This window comes from Anolis sagrei, chromosome 5, assembly GCF_037176765.1.
Source record: "Anolis sagrei isolate rAnoSag1 chromosome 5, rAnoSag1.mat, whole genome shotgun sequence".
NCBI lineage: Eukaryota > Metazoa > Chordata > Lepidosauria > Squamata > Dactyloidae > Anolis > Anolis sagrei.
Window position 1 is genome coordinate 64,669,150 of NC_090025.1, and position 21,785 is coordinate 64,690,934.

The following is a 21,785-nucleotide window of genomic DNA, read 5'->3' on the forward strand; positions in this document are numbered from 1 at the left end:
TAAAATTCATATCCTTGTTTAGAAGAACAAAGATTTACTGTCAGTTCTGGAGTTTGATGTGTTTCTTATTCCTGTCATATTCTTAATTAAGAGACGCAACTGACATGGATTGTACTAAATATGACATGGATTGTACTAAATAAATAGCAGGGAGCTGCACACAAGAAGACTCTCAGTGTTAAGTGAAAATGACAAATCATTGGAACACCTGTTAAAAGAAAAACTGTCTGTGGTATCATTGTCCAAAGCCAGGTAGAGCAGAGCAGGATATTTTTCAGTATCTTATGTACAAAAATATTTCTGGAAGACACACCATTCTTTATCCTTTGTCCTTATTTTCGAGCATGGCAAATGTCCAGTAATGTATAAGATAATCAGTTCTTATTATTCCAGTAAACACTGTGGAAGAAAGGTAATGTCTCCTATATTTAGACAACTTGTACAGGGGAGCTGCAGCCAATTTGGCTTCTGTTAACATTGTTTGCCTCTGTTTGGCTTATTATATGGATCAGTCAATGCCTTTTTTTTATTCCAAGCACAGCAGTGGCTTGCAGGAGCAAAAGTCCATGCATTTGAGAGTGCACAGGAATTTGGCCCTAAAGGCCACTGGTGTGACTCATCCTCCCTAACTGGCCTTCATTATTCAGAGGAATTTGCTCTTAAAATAACCCATTCTTAGATGAAACCAGCAAAGCAGCAGTTGACGCCATTGAGGTTGACTGATTTTTCAACCTGCTTGGTGAACCCTGTTGTTACCTGAAGAATGTCAATTGAGATAAAAAGGGAGTTAATGTTAGAAAGAACTTTGTGCTTTCTTTTAAATTTGTTGCTATGTCAGGACTCAGTTGTGAATATGAGCCTGGAAAAATCTGAACAGATGGTGCATATTGAGAAATGTGTTATGTTGTTTTATCCAGTATAAGATAATAATAAGCTTATTTCTAAGCAAAATCATGACATGACTTCCTAATTCACCCACCTACAATTCTTATTTTTAACAGTGCTATCCATGTTCATGTGGAATGTGTTTATAAGCAAATCAGGCCAGTTTTATCATTCACCAGAGTGAGGCGAGTAGATGCTAGGGACAGCACTAGAAACCCATTCCTACTGAGTCCCCTAGCCATAAAACCTGTGTTGGATAAAACTGCTAATATCAAATGGCCTATCTTGAACACACATGCACACATACACACATACCAAAATAACCAGATATCCCCAGAGTCAGTGGAGTTTGGTTCTGGCTATGAAGTGTGAGTCACCATCCCATTCTTCATCTCAAGGACCAGAATGTTTTAGATTGACCTCTAAACAAGTATGAGATATCTACGACCTCATCACACTCCCCAAATTCAGTGTCTTAGGATGCTTCCTGCCTATTTGGGGAAGGAGCTCCACACCGTCCAATGGAACAAGCACAGATCCACCCCAGAAGTGCAACACTTCCCATGTGTGATGGGGTAAGTGTCACCAAGAGGAAGCTGCATGCAGGTTGACAGATTCACCCTGCTGTCGCTCTTTCCTCCGCAAAATCAGGCAAAGCGAGACACTTCACCTGGCCTTTCTGATAAGGTCATTAATCTCATCCCCAAGTGTTTTGAGACAGAGAGCACAGACAGGATAAAACTGTGTAATCATAGAGAACAGAGTTGGCAAGTCAAATATCAAATAGTTTTAGTTTGCTGTTACTGTATTGGTTTGTGATAATGCCATATGTGAATACTGAACTCAAGCGTATTTTGTTAGCTGGCATCTCCTGTGCTTCCCTTTTCTAACCTTTTTCATAGTGCCCCAACCCATATGCCACTATATGAATAGGAAAAGGAAACAGTGGCAAGAAAGGAAGGATAACATAGGGCAGGACCAATTTGAAGGAGTCCACAACTTTCAGGAGTCTGAATTTTACATGGAAGGAATTTGGGGCACTACAGTATATAATCTTATTCTGAGTCTCTTCATTCCAGAATTGAGAAACATAATTGGAAGGAATATTCTGGCAATCTTAATACTGTGAAAAAAACTTGGAAGGTCCTACTTCCAAGCTGTTAGAAGATATGACATGGTCTATCTGCCTCTTAAATACAGGAAAAGACTGATAGAATAGATTTCACAGGAATATCATCATTCACTTTAACAATACATAATCATTTACAATGAAATGGATTTTTGACTTCCTGCAAGATCCTTGCATAAGACAATGTACCTGAAGGACAGAAAACTAGTTTTGCTTGTGCAAGGAATTTTTGTGCCATCAGTCTCCATATGTTTTTGCCACTATGATCAGTCATTCCTGGAATGGGCTACATCATGAATTGTCACCAATTTTGTCAATTTTACTGGATAATGGGAATACTAATTTGTAAAGGTGAATTTCAGAAAGAGCCTAGAAATAAGAAGGTCATTAATCTGTTGTATGAAGGCAAGTGCTCAGAACTACATACTCAAAGATTAGTCTAATCCAAGAAGAACCAAATTCATTACAAATGCATTTCAAGTAAATTCTCTCTATAACAAAACACATATTTAAAAACAATAGCCCAAAAGCTGGTAAAATATTTTTCTTCTTAAAAAAATATACAATGAACATTGCATATAATAGAACACATTGGGCTGAATCTGAATTTAGTCATACCTACAGCAAACCAATTGAAGTAAGATTGTTTTCAATGCATTGGCTCCAAGCATGATAAAAGTCTCAAACCAATTGATACAAGACCAGCAATACATTTATAAGAAAACACAACTTATCCATATTTAAAGCATAGGGATGTATTATCAAGCTATCTCAAAAAAAAAATCAGTTGTTTTCTTTTAAAAAACATAATACCATATCAAAGAAATGACTAGGCCCAGTGTAAAGTGTTAACATCCCTGACCATCCTCCCCCTATAAGATTAGTTTCATAGCAGATGTACCACCAGGCACAAGGCTGAGAAAGTGGTAAGATAAATCTTGTTTCTCCAAGAAGTTGGAGAAAGAACATATAAATAGCTTTTTCCCACATACACACATACTATATATACAATAACATATTATTTAGACCAATCAGTCCCATTTTTGGTTTGCCAGATGTTTTTGATCGCAGCTCCCAGTTTTTCTTACCATTGCTCAGGGGCTTTTGGGAACTGACATTCAAAATATCTGGAGAACCCAAAGATGAGCACTACTGTTTTATCCAAAATGAGTTCTCAAGGAATACCTGTCAAAACCAGAATTGGTTTTGTCAGATTTGCAGCTGTTATTCAGTTTATAGCATCTATGCTAGTTAAAAAGTGCATTTATAATGTGAACAGTAGCTGTTTCTGCAAACATGCTTTCCTTTTAAATAGCATGACTGCAAAATGCAATAACAAGAAGAGCACATACTCTGTTAGTTTAGGACAGCTAGTTATTTTAGGACATCTCTTCCAAATTCTGGTGTATCTTCCTATTATGCTATGTTGTTTTGGGAAAAACTGCCATTAGGATCATTATTATTTATGTCATATAAAGAACACATTTTGTGATTTGATTCCTGCAATGTTTTAGAGGCAAAATCCTATTTTATTTCGATATATTTTTGTTCCAGCATTTAGTTCACTCTTCTTTCCTTGGTTTTAAGGTTTGTAATGTTGTAATTTCATTTGACCACTGCCAAACTAATTTGTTCTTGGATTTCCAAATGTAATTTTAACCCACCCACCCCCACCTCCCACCCCACTTTTGCTACATATGAGCCATTAGCTGACATGTTTATTTTCTGGAGTCTGGACCAGCTTTTAAAATTTGTTTTGCCTCCTTCAATTTATAAATGTGATAATCAATTATTTAGGGATTGTTTCCCAAGTGAGTCCTAAGCAGAAGAGTTGATAGCCCTCACACAGGCCATTCGAAGAGACAGGCGTCTCTGAAGCAGCTGACACTAGTGAGCCCAGCTAGTTTCCAACCCTCTCTTGAGCACTAGGATTCTGTAGGCCAGCCAGCAATTACATGTTTCCTGCATCACTCAACAAAGAAAAGGGATGTGTTGTGCAAATCTATGTACTTGCCTTCGCTGAGTTTGCATTGTTTTGCCCATTGCATATTCAGCCTCAGGGTAGTACTGAAAGGAAAAGCTGGCCATCAGAGAGAAATACCATGGAACAACAGCAATGTAATTGCATTCAGTCAACATCAGCTCAGCATCAGTAATTAGACAGGGGCCCAATAAGAAAGTTGGTATCAGGCCTGCCCATGAAAACATGAATTGTGTCCATGTTCTACCATTGTAGAACTGAGATGCAAATTCTTCCATGTGAAATTAACTTTATACAAGGAAGTCACTTTTTCGTTGAATATGAGCATGGGATTCATGGCGTTAACATGGTACTTGTATTAATAATGTCCTCTTTCGCCTCCTTCTTGAACTTTCAGCTAAAGAATTTTCTTATTTTGCTGGTGACATGCTGTCTTTTCGAATCTAATTAAAACTTTCTTTTTGGTCCTTAGGTGGAAAGAGAACTCTGCAGAGATGAGCTCTTAATTAATGCACAGGGTCCTTGCGAGTCCCACCTCTCAACAGCAGTGATTGACACCCAAGGATACATAAATTACACTAATTGAGCTTTGCAACTATGCAGTCTTTTCACAACCAACTCATCAGAGAAGGTAAGCGAGCAGACCAGCACAAAAAGTTACGTCTGTATGCCTGTGTGTTCTCCCTTTGGGGAAAAATCTTTCCAGATTACTGAGCATATGTTAGCATAGGAGACAGATTTTTCTCTTCACTTCTAAGAAGTAGTCTTTGCATTTTCTTTAAAACTGTTAACATTTTAATACAGCCATTTACTAAGCATACTTGGTGAGAATGCCAGCAGCAAAAGGATTACAAATCAATAGCTTTATGCAAATAATCACTCAGCTGCATTGGGTGATTTTCAGTTTTCTTGGCTTACAGTAGGAACATTTCAACTTTGTAAGTGGTGTTAAAAACATGGCTTGCCATAGTTCATCTCACCTAGAGTTCAGGGATCATGTCACTTTTCCTCAGGTTATGTTAAAGGTCATACATTGAATTAGAAGTCAAACACCATTTTTGCCTTTTAGAATTTATATTGCCGCAAAGTTGCACTGGTAACGATATTGTGATGCAGCAGAAGACACATTTAAGGTGATATGATACCAGTCTTTTGGCCACAAACAAGAACTATGCTGTTGGCCAAGTTGACCAAGTTGACTTCTGGCCCTTCTGAACCTACTGGAAAGTCTTGTCTCAGGGCATGGGATCTCTGAAACAGAAATGTATTCCCTTTTTGAGTCATCTTTATGGGTAAGCGAAACAAAATGTTTGACAGGAAAATTTGAGGTGTAGAGTAGATCATAGAGAGCTTTGCAGGTAATAGACAATCTGTCCTTGCACACCTCAGTCAGTCAGATTCTAATACAGAGTGGTTTTTCACAAGCAAAAGAATGTCCTAAAGTGCAAGTTTGACTTGGAGGCAGGCAAAATAATAGGTGATTCTGCAATCAGTTCCTGCATTTGCAGGAGACATTTCCTGGCATATAAGTTTCCTTGGCACCTTGCTATTCATAGAAAAGACATTTGCCAACGTTCTATCCACCTAATTTGCTACATCTGTCCTGTCTCCTTTTTAGGCTAAGGTATGTTGGTCTTATTTAGAGTCTTACTGCTGAATAATTCAAAAATACCTAAGGATGGATGGCTTGAAACATTTATAAAGCATACCTGCATAATACTCTCCTTTAAAGTTTTGGACCAATTGCCCAGTTTTACAGCAAACTTTGATCTTCTTGTAGTTTTAATAATGTGGTTTAATGTCGTTTAAATAATGTTTGGGTTGCATTCATTAAATTTAACTAGATGGCTTTTCTGAGATTAAGTCAACAGTACTCTGTACTAAGGATGAAATCATTACATATTTTGAGAGAAGGATACCAGCTGGAGCAGAGTGGTTAGAAAGACACGTTGGAGGGACCTGGGTTATATCAAGGCAATAGTTGGTAGGAAAAAAAAAGAAATATAAAAGGAGTGTGGTGAGTGCTGGAAGCAATCAGGGAGGAAAATAGATGGAATCCAAAACATGCCTACTTAGAACTTTCTCTGTGGCTTAGGCGACGGCTCTAGCAATAATCAGTTTGGTCTGGGAAAATGGCTTTTGTCCAGCTTTGTGCTTTTGTCTAAATAACTTAAGATCATCTTAAAAGGAGGTTTTGCTTTCCCCTGTTTTGACATTTCTTTTCATTCACTAAAAATTTTCCCAGTGCTTTATGTTACATTCTCAGCGATAAGCATGTCTCAGTGGTAGAGTTTCAGTTCCAATTTGGCACTTTGACCTGCTGTTCTTAGAGCCTTTCATTGATGGGTTTGCAATTTCCTAGAAAGTGTGAGGTAGGGGTGTGTGTGTTATTAAAACAATAATGAGGTATGCATTTTAGAGCTGCCAGTACAGAAGAATCAAAGAGTGATATAGCCCATGCAGTTTGTCCAATTTATTCCAGATCCAGACTTAGGTTTGCTTAGCATACTATTTGAAAAATTGTGGTAGTAAAATAATGTTTTGAAGTATCTGTGTTGCCTGAATTTGATCCTGTCTGCTTTTGGTCTTCTCATTCATTGCAGGATCCTAGCCAATTGAGTTATCATATTGTTCCACAAATTTGGAACTGACAGAAGCTCCAGTGGCCAGTGGTGAGGGATTTTAAGAGCTGGTGACCAAAATATTTGGAAATGCTAAAGATTCAAAACCATGAATCTAGTCAGTGTAGGAATATAGAGAGCCTTGCCTGGGTACTCTGAGTGAATATGTATATAAAGGCAATTATAGAAGCGCTTTTTCCCAATGATCACAATTCTCTTGTAAAGGGTTTCAGACATTTTTAGGTTTAATATGAACATCTGAATGTCTTATTTGCACAATGAGAAAAGTTGCACTTAGTAGCCTGTTTTAAACACTAAAGCTGAGTATGCAAACATTTAAAGTGCATCTCATAGGTAACAATGAGGACAAGATTAAAGCATGTAATGGACAACAAATATCAGTTCTCCTTATTTTGTATGTCAAGTCTGAAGCATCATTTGAACAAAAATGAAATTTAAATCCCATTTTAAAAAGTATGAAAAGTTAAAAGAGCTCTTCCAAGTAGGCATAGTAAAAGTTGCATCAGTACTATGTGTGGGTTTTATTTCATTGGTTCAATCTCTTATTGATATCATTATTTCTATCGCCTAAGCAATTCATGTTTTTTTTTGTGAGGAGGAGAGGCCATTTTTGATCATACATATTTCTTCTCATTCTAGTAATTGCAGTCTTTGCAGGTTGGTTAGCATACTCACTGTGTGAGTCTTGTAATGGGTTTTCCAGTCCAAAATAGCCTACAAGCCCAAGATCCTATATTTATATACAACAATAGAAGTCTTAATAGAGTGACATATTGAAGTATGGAACAATCATCTCCTTTTTCATATGTAACTATATCTAAGGATGACAAATGTTTTCAGGTTTAGAAACAAAATCCAAATTATTTCTCTGCCAACATTATTTTAAGGGACATATAACGCAAATGTTGTTTCAAAGTTTACAAAAATAGAGTTACCTCTACTTTGAGATTCTTTCTGTTTGTTCTATCTTATTTCATCATAATCTCAAATGATTGAGTTTTGTTCTGCATCTCTTTTGTATTGTTTGTGCAAACAAATAATTTTTATCCATATGAAATTACAAAAGCTTAGACTGAGATTCTTTGGGCCCTTTTTTCTTCTGTTTATTCGGAGAAAGGGTATTTATTAGGAGAAAGATCTTTGTTGGCTGCTAGCTTAATTTAAATTCCATTGTCTTTGTGTATAGATAAATTATATTTCATCTATAAAATTTATAAAAATATTCAATAATATTTTGAGCCATGAAAAATACTCTGGATACCCTTCATCTTTCAAAATAAGCAATTAAAATGTACCATGATCACTTTCTACTACTCTTAATAGATGTGGAAATGTTTTTTAAGCTCAGAAGGCAGACGGATTTCAAGGGGGAAAATGACAATGGGAAGAAAGTGAGAGGAAAGAGGAGGAACCTGAATATCCCAGCATGCTGAAAAATTTAGTATTTTATGATTTATATACTGGGCCTGAGAGACTGGAAATGAGCATAATAACAGAATATCATTGCATATTTCAGAGAACAGTTGTCATCTGACAGGACAAGTGTGTATCTACACTGCAGAATGCATGTGGTTTCACAGCACTTTAATGGCCATGGCTCTATGAAATGGAATCATGACCATTGTAGTTTTACAGAGTTTTTAGCCTTCTCTGGTAAGAGACCCAGTGCCTCTCTAAACTACAGCTCCCTAGATTCTATGGCACTGAGTCATAATAATTAAAATGGTATCACACTGCATTATTTATTTCTTTATTTCTTTATAGTATTTATGTTCCGCCATTCTCATTCCAAAGGAGACACAGAGTGGATCATAGAACACATATATGGCAAACATTCAATGCTATTATACACTGACAAGACAGACAACTCTACATAGAGGTATATATAGGCTTTCCCGTCTTCAGCATCTTAGAGGCTGTGCTCGGTTCCAGCCACAGTGGGGGGAGGGAGGGTGCTGCCACTCCAATTTCCCTGCTGAAGAGCTTTGTTCATAAACTTCCTCCTTGATTTAATTTCTGACATTTTTTTCTGGCATTTCCTTATGGGTGCCTTAAATACCTCCCCACTTTAAAGAGGTACCTATTTTTCTGCTGTTTTTGAAACTGCTTGGTAGGCAGAAGCTGGGCTAAAGACCGGGTGCTCACCCTGACTCGGGCTTTGAACTGACAATCTTTTCATTGGCAAGGTTTTTTTGCAGCTGGAGGTTAACCTGCTGTGCTAAAGCTCGGCCCATTCTAGGTTAATTCTATCCATGTCAGCTAGTAATATGGAACTAGGCTTCCATATAGAGAGGTTGATCTTCCTGTCAACTGAAAGACTGCAGTGTCCTTATTTTAAGAACCTGACAGAATTTTGGTGACAATAGACCCATCTAAAAGAGTCAAAACCCAATGGAATTTGTGTTAATTGATCAGACATAACACCGCAATTCTGTCTGCCAATACAAGACATTTTCAGCCTCTTCCCTAGTATTTCAGTTTTTAGCTACATATAAAGTGCTTTTTAATGACAACTGTAACAACTATGTAATTATTCTTTTTATATAGCTTTTGAATAACTATTGAGAACACACTGAATTCTAAAATGTATAAGACATTTCCACTGCAACACATTAGGAACTACTACAGATCATCAAAGCCTGTAATTTCAGGTCACCTTAAACCATGTATCTTAGAAGAGAAAGTTCGAATAATGCAATTCTGAGTAATTTGCAGGTTGTACTTTAGGTTTAGCAAACAATTTACTTCAAAGTAATCATTCAGAAGCCCTCGAAAATAGAAAGAAATTGTCATGAAGGTTGCTTAGGGTACCGTAGATAACGTCTAGATTATAGGTCAGAAAACAGATTGGGTGCTATTCACGGAAGTGAGCAACACAGATATACAAAAGAAGAATAGGCTGTAAAGGTGAAATATGTCCACTCAGATAACAATCTATTATCGTAACTGTCCAACTCCTTGTCATGATAAGAAGGGGATTGCTTTAATTAAGCAATGTGACATGACAGGGTGTGAATTACTCTCTAATAATTCTTGTACAAAGTATTGTTAGGCATGAGGCCAAAGGCCAAGTGCCATTCAGTGGAGGTGGCATAAATTATTACCCTGTCATTTACATTTTGAAATGCAATATTGCAATTATTTTTAAAAGTTTGTTTTATCTTTGAGAATTAAGGATGAAAAGAAATATTTATGAACGCTATGTTTTCCTATGCAACCCTGTTCCTCGCTGATCACTCACTCACCTCTTTGAAGGCCTCTCATTTGTAAAGCCCTTAAAATTCATCTCAGGTCACATAGAAAAGTAAGTTGTTTTAAAAACCTGCATTTTAAAAATCTCTCTTTCTGGCAGCATCAAAGGCGATGTCAATGGGGAGAGAACTGAACAGCAGGAAAGAGAATGCTCCTACTGGCTTTATCTGCTACAGAGCCCTGAAGACACTAAAACTTCAAATAGGGGCAATCATTTTGAAAAAGTTTTTCAGTTGGTATAGTTTTGTCTCCTTCTACTCAGATGGGGCTAACAATGAAAAAAAGCACCATGTATGCTACATATCATCACTTTCAAATTGTGGTAGCTGGTTGATATAATACTTTCTTCACTCCCACTTGGTTTGTTTCATACAATTTTTCAAGACATATGGATACTTAAAAGACATATGTGACACTTTTGATCATGCAAATATGAACTGCAAATAATTTACATCACATTTGTTGTTAAATGCAGAATATTTTGCATTGAACAAAAAAAATGGGACGATCTGGCTGCGAGATCAGAGTGAGTGTGGCTAATCGGACTGGTTAAGCGGGTGTCCCCTTCCTCCCTCATCACTCCATACGGCTGTCCCAGGTAGAAGTTGTGTACTGTTTTTACAGTGAAGGACGTACAGCAGTTGCATTCCATTGCTAGAACTTCCAAACAAGCATGCTCAAGTATAGCAATGGGACAAATAATGACAGCATCTCTTTGCCTTGATGAAGCCCTTGAAGATTGAAATTATTAATGTCAGCTTTGGGTGTAGTTGAATTACATCTCTGATACTGGAGATAATGGGAGAGCAGACCAAAACAAAATCCTCTTAAACTTTCTATTGTTCTGCAGAAGCAATGCATGTGGGTAACATACAGTTGTCTTATTTAGATATAAGAGACTAGAGGCACATCTACACTGACAATTTATTGCAGTTTCAAACCAGGAGAAAATGTTTTGACTGTACAAACGCTTACATAGGAAATTCTGGACCCAGTTTGAGGCTCAGTAGATGGTTACACAATCCACAGAGCACTGGTGCTTTCTTTTGGGTGCTTTTGTGAGTTTATTGTTGGCTACTGCTATTTAAAGCTGACTTTGAACAGCACTAAATGGTCAATTTAGATTGGGTCCAAGAAAGTCTTCCTGGACCTAATAGGTTTGATAACTTAGGCAAAACTAGAAGAAACCTGGAATGAGAGGACAAGGAACCCACATATCCAAAATTAGATTACAGTTGTTCTCATACGTTGACTATCCAGATGGTTCAATTTGTAACAACTGTTTGTTGACAAAATGTTATACTGTATATATATTTACTGTTATATGGCCTCATCAGATGGAGTAAAAATCAGCAACATACACTGGTTCCTCTTCTGTTTTGCAATGGAGCCCACTGGCTCCCATCCCATGACACACAGCTTCTTCCTATGGAAGTCTGTTGCAAAACTGAGGAGGAATCAGCATATGCCACAACAGCAGCAACATGAGAGGCTTCCTGTATTGCATTGGGATCAACGGGGGAAGTTGCGCAGTAGACACTTCCCCCAAGGAATGGTGCCTGGAGTAAGCCAAATGATGCAGGCCATGGATTGACAGGTTCCCCATGCCCCACACCAGGCCCCACTGGATTCACCATGATCCGTGGCAATTCCGGCAGCACATATTATGAGTTCCCCAGATTATTTAGGGTACTGTTGTGGAAATGTATCAAATAGCTGATGAAAGCTGAAGCATGTTGTTATGGTGATGAAAAATTAAGAAATTATTTATTTCAAAACCACTCCACCAAAGAAGCCTTCATATTATACCCCAAAGTGACAGAGTTACAACTAGGGATAATTTTTGCATTATTCTGGGGAAAAATCCAAATCTAGCGGTGCTTCTCAAAGCCATCTCTATGCCTTCCCATCCCCTTTGTGACCTCATGACGAAGTGAGCAGAGTGTATAAGCTACCATCATCTGGGAATGTTGTAAGTCTAACAGCGCCTGAGCTTTTTAAAAATTATGTCGGAAGCAACTTGAGAAACTTCAAGTTCTTCTGGTGTGAGAGAACTGGCTGTCTGCAGAGACGTTGCCCAGGGGATACCCAGATGTGTTACCATCCAATGGGAGGTTTTTCTCATGTCCCCACATGGGAAGCTGAAGCTGTCAGACTGGAGCTCACCCCATCTTTCAGCTCCTGAGCCGGGTGTATGTTTGAAAGCCTTCACCCCAAGATCTTCAAAATGGGGAGATACACACTCTGCTTATCAGCAATAAAACTGGATCAGGTTGCACTGTACCCCATTGCACTGGCCGAACCAGTTTTTAATAGTGTCTTGATGTATTGTTCATTGTGGTTATTTTGCTTAATTGTTTTGATTTGCTTTGTTTATTGCTGTGTTATGTTTCTATTGTACTGTGTCTGAGGCTTCGGCCCGTGTAAGCCGCATCGAGTCCTCAGGGAGATGCTAGCGGGGTACAAATAAAGTTAATAATAATAATAATAATCAGGTTGAGTGTCTTAAAAGCCTTACCAAACTGTAACAGAATGAATTCAACATCAAAGAAACCCAAGTTCAGTGTGAAGGGAAGAACCTTGTCGGACTCTGATGAAAATCAACACGTATGTTTTCTTCCCTAGGCTTATTGGCCCCTTATAATGCACAAAACAACGCAAGAAAAGTTGTTCAGAAAAACCAGATAAAGACAAAAGGGAAACTTGCCTATCAAGTTTGGCCAAGCATACCAGTCAAAAAGGGAATTACCCCACGTCCATCTCACAAGACAGTTAATTGGACCAACCAAGCAGTTTCTCTTCGAAAACAATATAAGATGTATCAGTTAGGGGAGGCAGCAACAAAAATCCACCAAAGATTATAGAATGGTTCTCATTTAATTCCCTGCACTGCAGTTCAGAACAGTGACAGAAACAAGTTGAAACCCATGTTAACTTCCATATCCAGGGATGTTAAGTGGAGAAAGGATTTTAGTGGAAGAGCATGTAGAACATGACCATCTCTAATCATATATAGAAACCATATTTATGCTTATTGGTATAACCATAGAGATGGTTTTAAGCAGTACCACTAGACTTGGATTCTTTTCCAGCATAACACAACAATTGTCCCTAGTTGTAACTTTGTCACTTTGGGGTACAGTATGAAAGCTAGGACAGAGAAAAATCCAGAAGCACAAAAACTGGATATGGGAATAAAGAGACATGTCTCAAGGTGCTAAAAAGATTGGTGTTTTGTAGTTAAAAGGCCAAAATGCCTTTGCCCTTCTCTAGGTAAGATTATGACTTGCCCAAGCCATGTTGGTTTCCATGGCTCAACTGGAATTTCAACACTGGTCTCCAAAGTCTGAGTTTAATACTCTAAAGTATTACAAGGGGAAAAAAGATGTAGAAAACATGCCCAACTTCTTGAAGCTGGATGAAATTCAGATTTGATATATAGGTGAATAAACATTTTAGATGTCTTAAATCTGCCTATTACTCACCTCTCTTTGTACTTCAGAATATTTGGCAACAGATACTTTAAACTATCCATCTCCAGAGTTTCTAGCCGGACCAAAAAAAGACTCGATTAAATAAAGTTAGGGAGTACTATTGATAATAAAATGCCTGTAGTATATACTTTCTTTCCAAAATAGGAATGTGTTTAAGATTTGATTTGCTCTGACATATCTTCTAACAAAAGAAGAAAGAAAGGATTTGGATATTGAAACTAAAAATAGATCCATGCTAATTTAATAACTAGGCAGATTTTTTTCCATCTGCCAAGAAGAATTTGAAAACCATTTCCTGCTGCCAATCACACTATGGAAATGAAAAACGTCAGTGATAAAATCCAAGAGTCAATGATAAAGTTGGATGTTATGCTTTATTTCCTAAAATTCATATCATTTATTATGTGTGGTAAGTTGTAAGAGGTTATGTAAAACAGTTGGTGTACAAAATTGGATAACTGTCCATTTTGATTTGTTGTTAATTTTAAAGAGAACACCTCCCCACGATTACCATTAGAATTAATAACAAAGCAAAATGGACTGACATCCATTTCTTCTAGCTGCATATTCATGACTCCACAATTTCCTTGTCCCACCACAGGCTACTATCCCAAATACATAAAGTCAGGTATTTTGTATCCGTAGATTTACTTCCATCATTGTTTCATGTCTTTGAATTAAGTTCTGAATTATGATTACCAAACTTTGAAAGGAAAAAGACATTCTTTCACTAGTGTGAAACACAATGGTTAGAACATAAATGCTAGTGCCAGCTTGAATGAGTCCATTGAATCTATGGGACACTGTTTAGTCAATACTCAGGACAATTTTAATCATTTCATGGATCTTCCATAGTTGTTGACTTTGTATACAGCAGTTACTTCAATGGATCAGCTTTATTAGAGATTAACAGCTGGATATATGATCGACAGGTTATTTTTGTGCATGTATTCATTGATTTCAATTGTTAATAAATACTGGATAGCTCGTTGACAAAATTAAAGAGATGTACAAATTCATTAAACAGTGCTTACAGTCAAATACTCAGTAGACACCAAACACCCATTAAATTAGTTATTAAAATCAAGAAAAATGAAATGTAACTGTTTGCTTTCCAATTGCATGGTTTTACAGGCATAGTTTTAATCTTTAACCAGTGCCACAGCACTATTGAAGCTGGCAACTTGGCATACTGGTAGCTGGATGTCTGAAGGAGAGAAGGAATTTGCATTATAAGGCACCACCACAGAGAAGATCCTTCTTCCTAGTTCTGTTCATATAAGCATGATTATCTTGTTGGTACAAAGAGTGGAATAGATAAATTATGAGTTGCTGTAGTTTACTTATTCTCCCCTCAACCAAAAAATAACAGATGAGAGGCAGGGATCAAATTAACATGGAGTTCAACAATAGTATTAAATACAAAAAGGGGACCTTCAGGGAGAAACGTGAATAACTTTTTTGGTTTGAATTTTTAGCAAGCAGAAGAATGAATATTAAAATACCTTCATCAGCTTGCTGGGTAAGCTCCCAGGCTCAGGGGCAAAGAGTAGCACAATTTCTAGCCTTACTACTTCAAAACAACGTATTTGAGTGTCAAGAAGACCCAATTAAACTATCTCCATTAAATCCAGATGTGTATGAAGTGAGGGTACTGTTCCCATTCCTTGTATCCATACAGCCAAAGCACCTATAAAGAAACTTCTTTCAGCCCCATTTTCCATCTAGATTACCCCCTCCTTTCGATTCTCCAATAAGATCTTATACTCCATCCCTGTCAGTACCCAAGCAAGAAGTTTGGGTAATGGCCAATTAGATGAAATGCAATCAAACTCCTCTCTCCATCAGGCAGAAACCATTCATCCTACATTGAACTCATATTGCCGCTACGATTCTGCCTCCCACCCTCTTCATATGTCCCTTCCTCTCCTTGAACTGGTGCAAAGTGTCAGCCTTCCTACCAGCTGACATGAGCTCAGGGAAAGCAGTAGTATTTTCAGACTTTTTGGTACACAATGAATCTACAGAACATCCACCTGAATCAAAGAGGCTTCTTCACTCTTTTCTCCTCTGGTATTTTCCTCCCAAAATCTTTGTCACTGCTGGTAAAAATATACTGACACAATGGGGAAAATGTTTAAAAAGAGCTGAATGACATGCATCATCTTGCCCCAAGAAAGGCAAATTTCACCTTTTGTGGGTATACTTGCTGTATGACTGTGATGTTGAGGGTCTTATTCAGTTGTATAATTCCCTAGGTGGACAAATGTGAAACAAAACTAATACATTTTTTCTTCCTAATAAAACTAAAGAAAGGAAATGATACATTCTCATGCTGCCTCCTCTACCACCCAGTTCTTCTACCCCTGACTACTGCTTGGTAGTGGAATTCTGTTCTAAAATTGGACATGAACAAGCAGCACCATCTGTCATAGTTACTGTAATTCAGCTATCTAGATAAAAGTCTTTTAAAATGGTTCATCCCAGAAAGGGGTAGAGAAGGAACAACCTGTCTTTGTGTTCAGCGTGATAGCTGCCTTTTCTAACCTTGGAACAAAAAATCATTGTAGTAGAAGTGCTGCTTTTGGCACGGTGTCAGAGCTCTGACAGCCACCTTGGGTTTGTACTAACATGACAGAAGGTGGAAAAGCCAAGGTACAATATAGACATTTCTCCACATTTTTGAGGTCTTGGGTCAATAATTTTTATTTAAATGTAATAGCAATGAATGCTTTTGAATAGTAATGATCCCATCTGTTTTACTGACAGTACATGATGTGAATCATTGACAGCTGCATGACCAATCTGCTTTCACTCCTTGGGGATAATTAACATGAACAGAGTAAAGTGAAGCCGCTGAGCAGAGTTCAGTATCCATGCATTGCCACCATTACATCGGCAGTTGCTTACAGGATGATCCAATGCATTTATACTCAGAAGAAGTAATTACACTGAATTTGAGTAAATGCCCGTAGGAATCATATGCCTGTGGCATTCATTTGTGTCAAGAAGAAATGTCTGCAATCCAGAGCCTAGGACCAAGACTGAATTCTCAACGCTTCATGTGAAGGTGTGTACATGGAAGGACTACAAGTTTGAAGCATCATCTTAAGAAGATAAATATATTTAGGCTCTGACCTGGCACAGTCCAATCAAACATAGTGGGCTTTCCAAGACTGGATCTCCACTGCCCTATATCCCAGAATCTGATCCCAGATTATGTGCTTTGAACTGGATTATATAAATCTATTCCATATTGCCAGATCATTTGGGATAAGCAAATAACCTGGAATCAGATCCTGGGATATAGGGCAGTGTGGATCCAGCCCTAGTCAGGATGACCAATGAGGAGCTTCCTCTTTGAGTGGGAATTTACTAAGAAATTGATGGTCTTTCTTGACTCTAGTTATTTTGACGGGTTCTTCAGCTATAATTAGGTCTTTTGGATCTGATTCCTGTTGCAACTCTTCTCTCAAATGCCAGTGATTCAGCCCTGGCAATGTTCGGCTAGTGTAGACATTAAGCCACAAGTGATTATTATTTGCTCTACAGAATTCTTTTGCTACAGCATTTCCTTATGGAGAGAATAATGTATGGACAAATCCAGGGTTAATAGGCATCATATCACTTCTGAAGTTTCTTTCATGTCAGCTATTTGTTGAATATTTCATGATCATTTCATCTTTATCTTTTTTACTAATTGCCTGGTCATGGTGAGTTGGTCGACTAAACGTGAATAGAAGGCTCAGAGAGCACTCCAGCATGGTAGTTTCTTATGCTTTCATAGAATCATAACATTGGAAAAGAACTCAGGGGACATCTAATCCAATCCCCTGTGTATCAGAATCCACTGCTAGAAGCATCCATGAGAAGTGGCTTGACCTCTCAAATGAAGGTTCAAAGTATTTACATATGAAGCAAACAGAACATTTCCAGACATATGAAAAGACAGGAGTAAAAATAAGGTCTCACTGTTTTCTTAGTTTTTCTGATGTGACTCACTAACAGTGCTGACTTTACATAAAGATGGGTCCTATTGCTACATTCCTCTATATCAGTGGTTCTCAACCTGTGGGTCCCCAGGTGTTTTGGCCTACAAATCCCAGAAATCCCAGCCAGTTTACCAGCTGTTAGGATTTCTGGGAGTTGAAGGCCAAAACATCTGGGGACTCACAGGTTGAGAACCACTGCTCTATATGATGAGGATGAATCATATGTACAAATTCTGACATGAAATAAGGCTCTGACATAAATAAGCCCACTTCTGCACTATATTGCCTACAAATTGTTATCCATGGTCACATAGAGTATTTTGATGGTCTGAAGATAGAAATACATATGGTTCTGGATATTCTCTGGCTCTGGGAAAGCCAATTGGGAGACGCAATTGGAAAGCCAATTGGGAGACGCAATTCGGAAAACAATGAACTTCAGAATACAACAAACATAATACTTATTTTTGCTCACTATAACTATCACATTTGCTAAAGGATTCTGGGAGCTTTTTTGTGTGTGTCAGTAGCAACTTGAGAAACTGCAAATTGCTTCTGGTGTGAGAGAATTGGCTGTCTGCAAGGACATTGCCCGGGGACGCCCGGATGTTTGGATGTTTTACTATCCTTGCAGGAGGTTTCTCTCATGTCCCTGCATGGGGAACTGTGGCTGTCACAGGGAGCTCATCCACCCTCTCCCCAGATTCAAACCTCCAGTCTGTTGGGCTTCAGTCCTACCAGCACAAGGGTTTAACCCATTGCACCACCAGGGGCTCCATTCTGGGAGCTGTATCCCTGGAATTAGCTTTCCCAAACTCTAGTTTAGCTGTTCACTGAGTTAGAACTCTAACATTGAAATATTCCTGAGCCAGTGTTTTGAAGGTTAAATGTATTCAATTTCAATGCTTAGTTCTTCCAGCCATAAACAAGAAATTTAGTCTGTCAACAAGAAATTGTTTTCCCATCAAGACAAATGAGTAAATGCAATATTGGGGAAACGCCAATGAATGCATAGCAGAATTCGATCAGTCTCTGTGAAAATTCAAGAAAAGATTTTACATATGTCCAAATGTTAAAAGACTGGTACTTAGACTAATTAGAGCTGTGAATTATTTTGATTTTTTTAAATAACAGGGTTGCATATTTTCTCATTCCCCACCACTATTAGAAAAAAAAACATGACATTTTCTTCTCTGCATAACACTTATCTTTTTGTGTCTATTCTGGCAAACCAAGAATTTTTCCTGTAATGGCTTCTGTGTTTCTCAATGTAAAAAAAACAGGCATATGTTTTACATGCTGTTTCACAGTTTTAACAGTGTCATTGTTTTTTTTAATAGAAAAAATAACTTCCCACAGTCATAACATTCCATTGCACAAGCCAAGTATGAAGCCAGGATGAACCTTGTTCATCTTTATCCACTATACTAGAGATTTTGAGTTTGACTCAGAAAGAGGGAACTGTTTGCCTGAAGATGATATAATAGTTAGCAATACAATCGAGTATCTCTTTGTTGGATGGACCATACAACAATGCACAAAAACAGCCTGAAAACATTTTTGTGAAATGAGTTTTTAAAAACATGTTCAACAATGTGGAGGAGGGGGTTAAAGTGTTTAAACCCTTTGATTATTTCACCATGCAGGGATAAAACTTTCCAATTGAAGAAATTATGAATGGAGATTCTTGTTCACTTTTCTTCCATTGTACATGTTGTCCCAAGTTCTGTAAGCCGTCACCTTCTGGTTTAATTGAAAGTGTAAGGAAGTTTAATTCCAAAGCTGAACCTAACTACATGTATCAGTAAAAAGTCACTTTTAAACAATGAACTAAAAAGCAAACTATCTTGTTCTCATTGTCTTAACTTTCTTTTTAGTAAAATTCATATCATTCAGCAATAATTCTAATAGTGTTCTAGCAGAAAAGGCTTAAAGGAAACTAATAGCACATCAAAAACAAACTGGGGTTCAAACAAAAGCTGCTTTAGTCTGGAATATCCCTAATCAAAGCAATGTTGCCTTACCTTTAAGACAAACTGAGAGAAAGAACTTGGTAGCATAAGCTTCTGTAGACTTAAGTCTACTTCCTGAAAGGCCTCACTTCACTCTAGAACAGGGGTCCTCAAACTTTTTAAACAGGACCAGATCACAGTCCCTCAAACTGTTGGAGAGCCGGATTATAATTTGAAAAAAACATGAATGAATTCCTATGCACACTGCACATATCTTATTTGTAGTGAAAAAAACACTTTAAAACAATACAATAATTAAAATGAAGAACAAGTTTAACAAATATAAACTTATTAGTATTTCAATGGGAAGTGTGGACCTGCTTTTGGCTGATGAGATAGGATTGTTGTTGTTGTGTGCTTTCAAGTCATTTCAGATTTAGGTTGACCCTGAGCGAGGGCCGGGTAAATGACCTTGAAGGGCTGTATCCAGCCCCCGGGCCTTAGTTTGAGGACCCCTGCTCTAGAACCTTATATTACTGGCCACCTGAATCGCCATGCATTGTGGAGAATATGGCAGTGCCCGGTGGGGGGCGTGGGGAACCCATTGCCCCATGTCCCACTTCACCCGTTTCCACGCCACCTCATTCCATGGGGGAAAGCATCTACCACCTGACTCCCCCGTCCAGTTGATCTCTATGTAATATGGGAAGACTCCCTTGTTGTTGTGGCAACATATGCCAGAAGTAGCTCTATTTCATGGGATGGGAGCCAGCAGTCTCCTTTGTAAAAGGGGAAGGTGAACTGCCGTATGCCGCTGAAAAGTGCCCCTTCTGATGAGGTCATCTGTGTGTTTGAGGAACACAGTTTGAGGAAGTAGACTTAAGTCTATGAAAGCTTATGCCACCAACATCTTTTTCTCAGTCTCAACGGTGCTACAAGTTGGGAAGATGACATTTCTAGCATATCCTCTTGTGGACACAGTCCACCTCATCGGATGCATCTCTGAAACCTCAAGCTAGTGGCTAAGGAGGCTCAGGTGGCTTTAAGAAGAAAGTGAAAAGAAAGGGATACTTATCTCTCTTGTCTTAGTTATATCATACTGACAGATGATTGAATTATTTGCTGAGTGACTATGGTCAATGTAGTAGTAGTGTTTTATAATGTCATCTATCCAAGTTAACCATAACAAAGGTTGATTTCTATATGAAGCCATCCACAGAAATTGACTGGTAATTTTTAATGTTACCACTATGCTGATCACTTATGGCTTTATTTTGTTTTAAAATTGTGTTCTAATAGTGTAGGTACCAAATACGTATTGAGTCTGTGACCAGAGATCTAGCTAAGAAATCCAGGAAGGGACGTTCTGGGCTATGAATTTAAGATTAATGTTATAGATGGCAAATTCTGAACTTCAAAGTGACAACAAGAAACCAGGTCATCTGAATCCACTCTTTGCTTGTTTATTGTTTAATCTTCTCCACATTAATGTAGCAATTTGTATATTGTTGGCATACTTGGAAAACCGGTATTCCAGGATTTAATTATCACAAAACTGCTCAGGTAGAAAGACACTGGGAAATGTTACCTCCCACAAAGGTATAGAAGGTATAAACATTGTTCTCCCTTCTCTCATGCCCCTTTGACAGTACACTTAAATGCTAGTCAGACTGCCCAGACTTCATTGCAATAGCATAGCATTTCTGGTTTGTAAAATAAGGACTAGAACTATACACTATCTCCTTCAAAGTGGTCTAAACAGCCAACAGGAGTAATGGGAATGATTAAACCCTGTCACATGGGGTTAGATCTGGTTCTTTCTTCTCACATGACAGACAGTGACAGCCAAGCACCACTGGAGCAAATCAAATGACTGTGGCAGTTTGCTGTGAGCAGAGGTACTGTCAGAACTGTTATTATGAGCAAAACATTGGATTTATCAACTAGGGAAATTCTCAACCAGACAATGCAAATTCTCTTTTCAGAAAGTTCTTAGCAAATGGTGACAGACAGTAACTGCCACAGGATTTTAATCAAAAACAGCTGGTTTTGTATCTACTGATTTGCGATGTAGCTAATTTGTGACACACACACACACAATTGTGTGGATTGTCTTTGCAAGGCTTTCCTGCTTTAGAGGAATGCTGTCTTAAGTGATTGTCGCTCAGTTATAATTCAAGCATAGCTTATCATTGGTTTGTAATTGCTGTGTCTGCTTGTTATTTGGAATGATTACAGTCAGGCTGTCAGGAAGTAACGATGTCCCCAACTGAAGCCAAGGTTTTGTCATATCATTACAAGACTGGCTCATATTTCAGCTGTACAAATCTAGTCATTGAACAGAGGGCATTAGCGTCATGAGCACTTCAAATGCATCTTTCTAATTTAGCAGAATGGAGATTAGAATGAACTGAAAGTTAAAACCTGTCTCAGTAAAGCAGTGTTCTTAGAGATATAT

General features: G+C 38.0%; 1 protein-coding gene across 1 annotated transcript in view; it reads left to right on the top strand.

The window, feature by feature from the left end:
- The window catches only part of TENM3 (teneurin transmembrane protein 3), a 1,604,633-nt gene that overhangs the window by 832,968 nt on the left and 749,880 nt on the right, over positions 1 to 21,785 (top strand). Inside the window, exon 5 of the mRNA XM_060778662.2 lies at positions 4,468 to 4,626. The gene's annotated coding sequence lies outside the window, so the exon portion shown is untranslated. The remainder of the gene's footprint in view (positions 1 to 4,467; positions 4,627 to 21,785) is intronic.